Source organism: Marmota flaviventris, chromosome 4 (genome assembly GCF_047511675.1).
Source record: "Marmota flaviventris isolate mMarFla1 chromosome 4, mMarFla1.hap1, whole genome shotgun sequence".
Lineage (NCBI taxonomy): Eukaryota > Metazoa > Chordata > Mammalia > Rodentia > Sciuridae > Marmota > Marmota flaviventris.
This window is the reverse complement of record NC_092501.1, coordinates 39802587-39811631: the sequence shown is the minus strand read 5'-3', so window position 1 is coordinate 39811631 and position 9045 is coordinate 39802587.

Below are 9045 nucleotides of genomic sequence, written 5' to 3'. Positions count from 1 at the left end.
TTTTCACACAGTTTGGGAGTCTGGAAGTCTACGATCAAGGTCTGTAGGGTTAGTTTCTGGTGAGCTTTCTTTTCCTACCTTGGAGATGGTCAGCTTTTCACTGTTGTCCTCACGTGTGTAAATAAGGGGAAGGAGAGAGAGAAAAAGGAGAGGGAGAGGGAGCAAGTTCTCTGGTGTCTCTTGTACAGGCACTTATCCTACCTGATCAGGACCCTGCCCTATGACTTCATTTACCTTAATTGCTTCTACAAAGACTCTTATCTCCAATTATAATCACTTGCATATATAAATTTGTGTGCAGGGGGAGAACAATTCAATCCATAGCAGAAGATGACTTGGAAATACAGAAAAGTGAGGCAAGGGATGACTTAGTGGGTGCCAGGGAAACTGAGGGAAGAGAAGAGTTCAGGGAACTGCAAAGCCAACAACATCAGATGATGCCGTGAGTGATAATAACAGACAGCAGAGTCACAGTGCCTTGTGCAGCTGTCCCAGGCAGGCCTTTGAAACAATTTCTTCACATCTCCTCATGCCGTCCTGGGCCTATACTCTCATCTCCATTTTAGAGTTCAGGAAAATGAAGCTCACAGACATTGTGTAACCTGATGGTGCTCCCCTCACTGGTGAGTTAACAGCAGGTATTCAAACATGGGTCTCTGATCCTGAAGTTGGTGTCATCTCCACTATGCTCACAGCTGCCTCTTTCTGGGGGAGATTGATGTGGGGAGAGGCCACTAGCTTGGAGGAGGTATTAGCAGGGTAGTAGTGGTATGGAAATGGGAAGAGCAGGCTTTAGGCTGTGGGTTGCATGAGGAGATGTGGGAGTATGACCTGGTAAATCTATACATTGTGAGAAGCGTCCATACTCTTTGATACATCAGTTGGAGACTTGTGAAAAAGATGACGTCAAGTTCAAATGGCTCTAGGAAATCCAGGGTTCTCTGCTCCCTGGTCTGCTACTTATGTGTAGCACTTCATAGCTTATCTGACTCACCTGTCTCTTGTTCTAGCTGGATCTCTGGCCAACAGCCCTGCATGGGTTCCAAATGTAGGCAGATGCACCTGTGCCTGACACTGCCTGCTGTCACCAAGGGTTCCTACTTTGAGCCCACACAAGTTGATGGATTCCTTTTCCTCCTTTCTGCCCCATGACAGGTGATCCTGAGATAGTGTTCACTAGAGCCAGTATTAGCCCTGTCTGGGGTCAGCCTGCTTGGCCATACAGACTTGTTTTCCCTTTTTTCTTTCCTTGCTTTCACCCGCATGTCCCTCTGGCATGTTCTATGTACTTTCTAATAAGGTAATAGCACATAAAGCTCCAGCCTCAGGCTCATTTTCTTTTGAATATGAAGCTTAAACACCCAGACCATAACACCCCTTCCTCTGGAGATTCACAGTGTGTAAAAGCCTAATACGGTTTCTGAGAATTCTTCCAGGAACTTCTCTGCATAATCCAGAAGGCCCTAAACTTATTAAATTTTGAAGACTTTTTTTGTAAAAAAAAATAATGTTACATTAATTCAATTCCCAGGATTATAATGTTCACAGATTAGGTTTAGCTTATATCGTGCATTTTCAAGAGCAGAAGGTGTCAGCAAATATTTTTCTGTAAAGGGCAGATAGTAAATAGTTTAGTCATTGCAGGCAATAAAGCCTCTGTCACCACTACTCAACTCTGTCATTATAGCACAAACTAGGCATAGACGATACATACTCGAATAGGCATAACTGTGTTTTAATAAAACTTTATTTACAGGAACAGGATTGGGTTGAATTTGGTTGGGGACCAGAGTCTGCTGACTCCTGCTAAGAGAAATATAAAATGAGTGGAACGAGAAAAGGAGGTTGGTGACTGGTTAGGGAGAGACAGCAGAACTGAATGAGATAAAAATACAAGGAAACTGAGGATGCTCTTTTCTAACTGCTAAGTGTCTCTCATCTTATACCTCGTAAGTTCCCCAATCTTGTCAGCAGAAAGCATGGAACATCACAGCTCATCTTTCCAATCATCTTTTTTGCATTATCTAGGTAGGGAAGGTGTTTAGAGACCTTGGTTCCCCTGCCCTTGCGCATAGAAACAGCATTCCAGAGTTCTCAGCCTTGTGACATTATGGGTTAATAAAATCCTATCATTCTTGCCCATTGATGGCATCAATCTCATGGCTCTGCCACCTGAGCACACTGTTTGTCGGGGTAATGCATCTAAGGAAGATCTATGGTGGCAGGCCAGATGGAAAAGGAGCATGAGCATCTCTGCCCACCCCTAGCTGGGGTTGCAAACGCCTGTAAACAACTTGTCTAAGCAGAGCATCAAGTGTGTCCAGCATGTTTTAACTCCTCACATTTTTCTTTCCATAGTCAAGATAATAGGAATATATCATTAGCCTGATTCCAACTAAGACATTTGAGGAATAAGAAGAGGAGGAAGGAGCAGGAGAGGAAAATTCATAGGCAGTTAGTACCCACTGATGACAGGTCTCTTGGCAGGCACTTTATATGCTAGCTCATGTAGTCCTGAGTCCATGAGTAACTGTTAGTGCTTTTATATTTCCTGACTACCAGAGAAGATGTCTGTCTTGCCCAAAGTTACATAACTAGCACAAGAGGCAGCCAGAATAAAATCCAGACAGACAGTACTAAAACCTGTGCAGTTCTAATTACCTCACCCTGAGCTATGCCTCCTGCTTGGAAAGTTGCAAATGGAATCTGTGTGGTACTGCATTCAGTATCTTCCATGGGTGAAAGAACAAGTGACCCAGCTATCAAGAGTATGCACGTTCAGACATCAGCTCTCCGTCCAGTGGTTATACTAGAATACAAGAGAATCTATGTCTCTATTCAGTGCCCACATGGGAAGGCAGGGGCTTGGGCTTGGGATACTTTTTGGCCTATATTCCATTTAAGAACTAAAGGGTTAACAAAATTCAGGGTCTCTTGGCTCAAGTCACTGGTTGGAAGACCTGGGTTTGCTATGTTTAATAGATGAGAAGAACCTGGGTGAGGGAAAGGTACTACATGACTTAATCCTGGATCTGCTCTGATTTCAGACCTTGTGGCTGAAAGAGTAGGCCTTGATCAACCCATGGAATTCTGATAAATAGGGCAGAGAGTGTTATCTTGGGGGATTCTGTTTGATAAAGGGCATGAAACATGAAAGTTATGATTTGGATAAGAAGTAACAAGAAACAGATTAATAGTCTAACATCTTGATTTCTTTTTAGATATTTATCATTTCTACTCTCATTAGTGAGTATAAATCTTATTGATTTTTGCTGTTGATTTTGAATCCTGTAACTTGAGTGAATTCATTTATTAGTTCTAACAGTTTTTTTTTTTTAGGGTTTTCTTTACATAAGATCATGTAAGAACAGGAAATCTGCTTCTTTTTCTAAATTGTGTTGAAGTACTATAAAGTATGCATTCAGGAAAATGCACATACTACATTTGAAAATTTAATAAATATATAATTTAGTGAATTAATAAAATTGATGAATTTTCTTAAACACAACACACTTAAATACCATTAACACAAAGGAAAAAAGCAGAAAATAACTAAAACTCAAGGATATCTCTTGTTGTCTCTTGTAGTCACTGTTTCGATATTCTGTATCTAATGGCATGCATCATGTTACCTATTTCTTTATTCATATGAATAAAAATGTACAATGTGTATGTCTGACTTTTGTGTTTCATCTTTTTGATAGTTATCCATGTTCTTCCACTGTGTTGTAAATTGTTCATTATCATTGCTGGGTAGTATTTCATTTTATTCTACTATTGATGGCCATGTGAGTATTTCTGCAGTCAATATTCTAGCACATACCATTGAATACATACATACCTGAATGTTAGTTAGCAGCACTGTATAGATGTGTATCTGTGCGCACACATATACACACACATGCATTTTATTAGAACTATATAGAGAGCTGAGACAGTTGTGTTCAGTGTGCATGTTATCCTTTGATCCTGCTTTCTAAAGTCTTTGTACCAAATTACCTTCCCATCTATAGTGTATAAGTTCCAATTGCTTCATGTCCTTAATCAAACTTGCAATAGTCTTTTTTTATTTTAGATGCTCTGGTGACTTGTCCTGACATTGCATTATGTGTGTGTTTGTGTTTCTTTTTTCTCTTATGAAAGCTGTATGGAGATTCTTCAATGGACTAGGAATGGAACCACCAGCTATAGCACTTCTTGGTATTTATCCAAAAGAACTAAAATCAGCATATTATAGTGATACTGGAACATCAATGTTTATAGCAGCACAATTCACAATAGCCAAGTTATGGAGACAGCTCAGCTGCCTATCAACAGATAACTGTGACAGGCAGCAGAGCTGCTTATAAAGAAAATGTGGTATCTATACACAATGAAGTTTTACTCAGCCATAAAGAAGAATGAAATTTATGGCACTTGATGGTAAATGGATAAAATTGAAGAACATTTTGCAAAGTGAAATAAGACAGACTTAGAAATTCAAGGGTCAATGTTTTCTCTCATATGTGGAGGCTAGACCAAAGTAAGGGGGAAAGGTGGGGAGGATCCTATTAAAGTAGAACAGAGATCAGCAGAGCAGAAGAAGGGATTGAGGGGGAGGGACAAGGACAAGAAAAGGGAGGAATGGTAGAGTGAAATGGAACAAATTATGCTATGTACATATATGAATACATTATTACAGTGAACTTCATTTTTATGCATATGTATAAAGCACTAATTAAAAAGCACTATAAATAAATAGAAAGAAGAACAATAGAGGAGAAGAAGGGGAACAGGGGGAGAGAGAGAACGGGAGAGAAAGGAAAAGTACTGGGGTATGAAGTGGATGAAATAATATTCCATTCATGTATGATTATGCCAAAATGAACCCCAATGTTATGTATAACTATAACACACTATTAATATAAATAATGTACTATGGTATATATGCCTTAAAATATATAGGTCTGAAATGTACAGTTTGATGAGCTTTCATAATTACATGCAGCCAAGTAACACACAGTTCGTTATTAAGATACTTAATATTTGATCACCCTAAAAAGTTCCCTCTTATCTCTTCCCATTTGTCTTATTTCTTTTACACCAAGTTTTGCCCGTTCTGGCACTTTATGGTAATGGGATAATGCAGTATATACTCTCGTGTCTGGATTCTTTTGTTAAGTGCAGTTGTTTTTGAGCTTTGTCCATGCTAGCACAGATAGTAAGTAGCAAGCTCCTTTTTATTGCTGAGTAATACTACTGGGTTCAAATAAACCTATGCTGGATATCTGTTCTTATTCTGATGGTTATTTGAATTCTTTCCAGTGTTTGGCTATTATGAAGAAAGCTGCTATTAAATACATTCTTGAACAAGTCTGCATGTGAGCATACGTTTCCATTGTTCTTGCATAAATAGACCTAGCAATAGAATAATTGGGTCATAGAAGAAGTGCATGTTTAACTTTGAAAGAAGCTGGCCAACTCCTTTACAAGGTGATTTACACTTCCTTTAGTAATACATGAGAATTCTGGTAGCTCTATATGATTGACATTCCATGTCATCAGTTTTTTAAAAACAATTTAGTCATTTTAATGAGCATATAATAATATCCTTTTGTGGTTTTAATTTGCATTTTCCTCAATGACTAATGATTCTGAGAACTTTATTGTGGTTATTGGACATTTACATATATTCCATCTGAAGTGTCCATAACTTTTTCCCATTCAAATCTTTTTTTCTTTATATTGGGATCTGTATCTATATATACATTCTTTGGATATGAGCTATTTATTAGATATACATGCATGTTACAACAGTTTCTCTCAGGCTGTCAATTTCCTATTTTTCTTTGCAGTGTTTCTGATGTGCATAAGTTTTAGAATTTAGTAAAATCTAATTTATCAATTCTTTCCTTAAAATTGATTGTTTATTGCCTTCTGGACCTTGTCTAAGAATTCTTTGCCTTCTTCCATGCAAAATATTCTGTTTTTCTTTCTTCCAGTAGCTTTATGACTTCATATTTTAAATTTAGGTCTTTGATCCATTTCAAAATAACTTTGTGTAAGTTGTGAGACTAAGATCTGTTTTGTTCTAAATAGATATAAACTGTCCCATCACCATGGGTTAAAAAGATTTTCCTTCCCCTCTGTAATATATTAGTGTTTTTCTCCCCCAACATTTACTTGAGGGCATAAGTGTGGTTCCATTTATGAGCTCCATTTTGTTGCATTGATGTATTTGCCTTATTATTGCTATCTTGTACTCTCTTTATTTTATAGTTTCATTATAAGGTTGATAGTCAGTGCCCAAAGTTCTCTACTTTTATTCTTATTACTTAGTTTAAAATATTTTGGCTATTGTAGACAAAGGGCTATGATGTTTCTGAACTCCTTAAAGGAAGGATTGATTTCTGGCTATGAGGAACGTGGTTAGTGGACAGCCTCCAGCTATTGTTTTCTTTGGAGTCCACCGCAGCTTTTGAGCTGAAATCATGTTCTTCTTGAAATAGCCCCAGCCAATAAATAAAGCAGGCAGAAGTCGCAATGGTCACACTTTTCTTGAGGTAGCCTTCAGCCAATGACTAAGCAAAGCAATTGTATAAAAGCTGAACAATTCCTGCCTAACGTGAGCCTTCTCTTATGTGTCTTTGCTCTGGAGCTCCACTCTGTGCTCAGACAGAGTTCCTCACATTGGCACTGCCATCTGACAATGTCCTCACCCAATCTCACCTCCTCTCTTTTCACCCACGTTACTATCCAACCCACCTTTTGTACCTCAATCTCCATCCTGCCATCTGTTTTCTAACTGGCCTTGTTTGTTCCTCTACAGATAGCAGTATGAGGAGGTTTTGTGACTGGCTTGCTGCCTCACAGGCAAGAGACCCCATTGAAGATGGTAGGTAGAGCATGGACAGTCTGGCACCAAGTGGTGCCTAATTGCTCAAACTTCACTGTGGGAGCTTGAAAGAATGCCTCAGTGTAGGAATATGAACTGATTAGTGTGTTGATTCAGGTGTTTAGAAACCATGGGGAAAATTAGAAATATTAGGATAATGAAATTGGGTGGTTGTTATTAAATTTTGTAGATTCCCATAAATAATGAAAAGCTGAGAAAAATTTAAAAGCAATTCAACATTAATGTCAGAGTCATACAGTCTTTCCTGCAGCTTGCAGGAAACCCTCATTTCAAGCAATGCATAAGAAAAAGATGATGAAAATAAAACCTAAGATCTAATAGGCTGACTATATTTCCAAGATGGTTGAATATTCAGCTAAAGCAGATTCCAGATGCCAAAGTCAGGGCACTGATTAGGAAAACCTGGGACTCTGACATATAGGATGGGGCAATTTGAATGGATTCCCCTGAATAATTGGATTCCCTAGATTTCTATACTCTCCTTAGCTTTCAGAAGAGCCCCAGTGCCCTCCCTTGAAAGCTTCTGCTCCTCAACCCAATATAGGATTGTAACAAGGGAACAGTTACCTCCTTAGAAATTGACCCACTTCCTATCCTGGCTGCCAGGCCTATAACCAGCACTGATTTGCACCACAATCCAGTAGGGGTTGTGCATCCCCCAGGCCTTCGGAAAAAAGGAAAATTTCTACAACTACAAGAATCATATGACCTAGTTCGGGGTTGCAGGAGTCTCTGCAGGACTGGGTTCTGAATGTGTTCAATCAAAGGAGTCAGAGTGAAATATTTGATAAGGGATACAGGGTTTAATTCCCAGGATAGAACATAAGAGTTGGTGCAACTCCTTTTAAGGCAACTTTCCTAAAAGTCTGGAAAAAAGCAATTTTCTATAGCAAATGATATTGAAATGCCTGAATTTCTGTGGCAGATGGTATGGGAAGGGATTAAAGGGATGAGGGAAGTGGGCATGCTGCAGTGGTTGTTATTTCCTGAGGCTAAAAGACCACTAGAAGATTAAGTTCTGTGAGAAGGCCTGGGGGATGCACATTTGTGAAGGTCATCAGGTATGCACTGGTGAGAGGCATGCTAGCATCACTAAGAAGTTCAGATACTGCTCTCTGCAGGCCAGGGCTAATAGAGAGGCTGTCCCAGAATTTAGCTCATAATAACCAAGGGAATGAGAGCCCTTCACCTCCCCCACAAAACAGTAGATGCCTGGTGATGGAGTTTAGCCATCAGAAACAGGTAGGTGGGGTGGTGTAAGAGCTGCAAGCTTGGGAGAGAAGCTAAAACAACCCAACCTGCCTAAATTTGTTGGTTAGTAGAACATTACATCCCCAGGACCAAAATGATTGGGCAGCCAAAGAATATACTGTCTCACCTCTATAATCAGAAGAAGTCAAGACAGGAAAAGCAGAAATCTGAGAGTGGTCACTCTGGTAATAAAACAAAAACAAAACAAAACAACAACAACAGCAACAACAAAATCTTTTCTAAGTTTCTGTACCTGAATAAGCTTTTGGACTTTTTTTTTTTTTAATTGAAGGGGTGGTCAGTATACCAGGGGAAGAACAGTAAAACATTAAAAGTAAGCACTGTAATCAACTCTATGTCCTTCCCAGAGGGACTCTAGCTATTTCCTCTAGTGACTGTACACTGGGAAAAGGGAATAAGTAGGCATTTTGGAGAATTTTGAAGAAAGGGCCTAAGTTGAAATGGATACTTCAAGATCCAAAACCTCATCATAGTTTCCTTTAGAATAGGAGCATCCACTACAGAGACATTAAGCCACCAATTAGAAAAGAAATCACCCCGCCTGTTCTTTGTTTTACTTATAGTCACTATAGAACTGGCACAAAGAACACATAGCAGAGATGATGCTATGCAAATCTAACATGACCAGTCCAGCTACTACTTCCTCTGAATGTCCAACCTGCCAGCAATAAAGACCTATTGAGAAGATCAGTTGTCCACTTGATGGCAAGTTGACTACATTGGTCCCTATTCTAGAAAAGGTAGAACTTTATTCTTCTAGGAATGGACACTGTTCTGATTATAGCTTTGTCTTTTCTGACCATGTATCTTGGCTAGTTATTCATGGAATCCCATATAGCATATGATCAAAAAGCCATGTTTATGGTGAAGGAGGTATG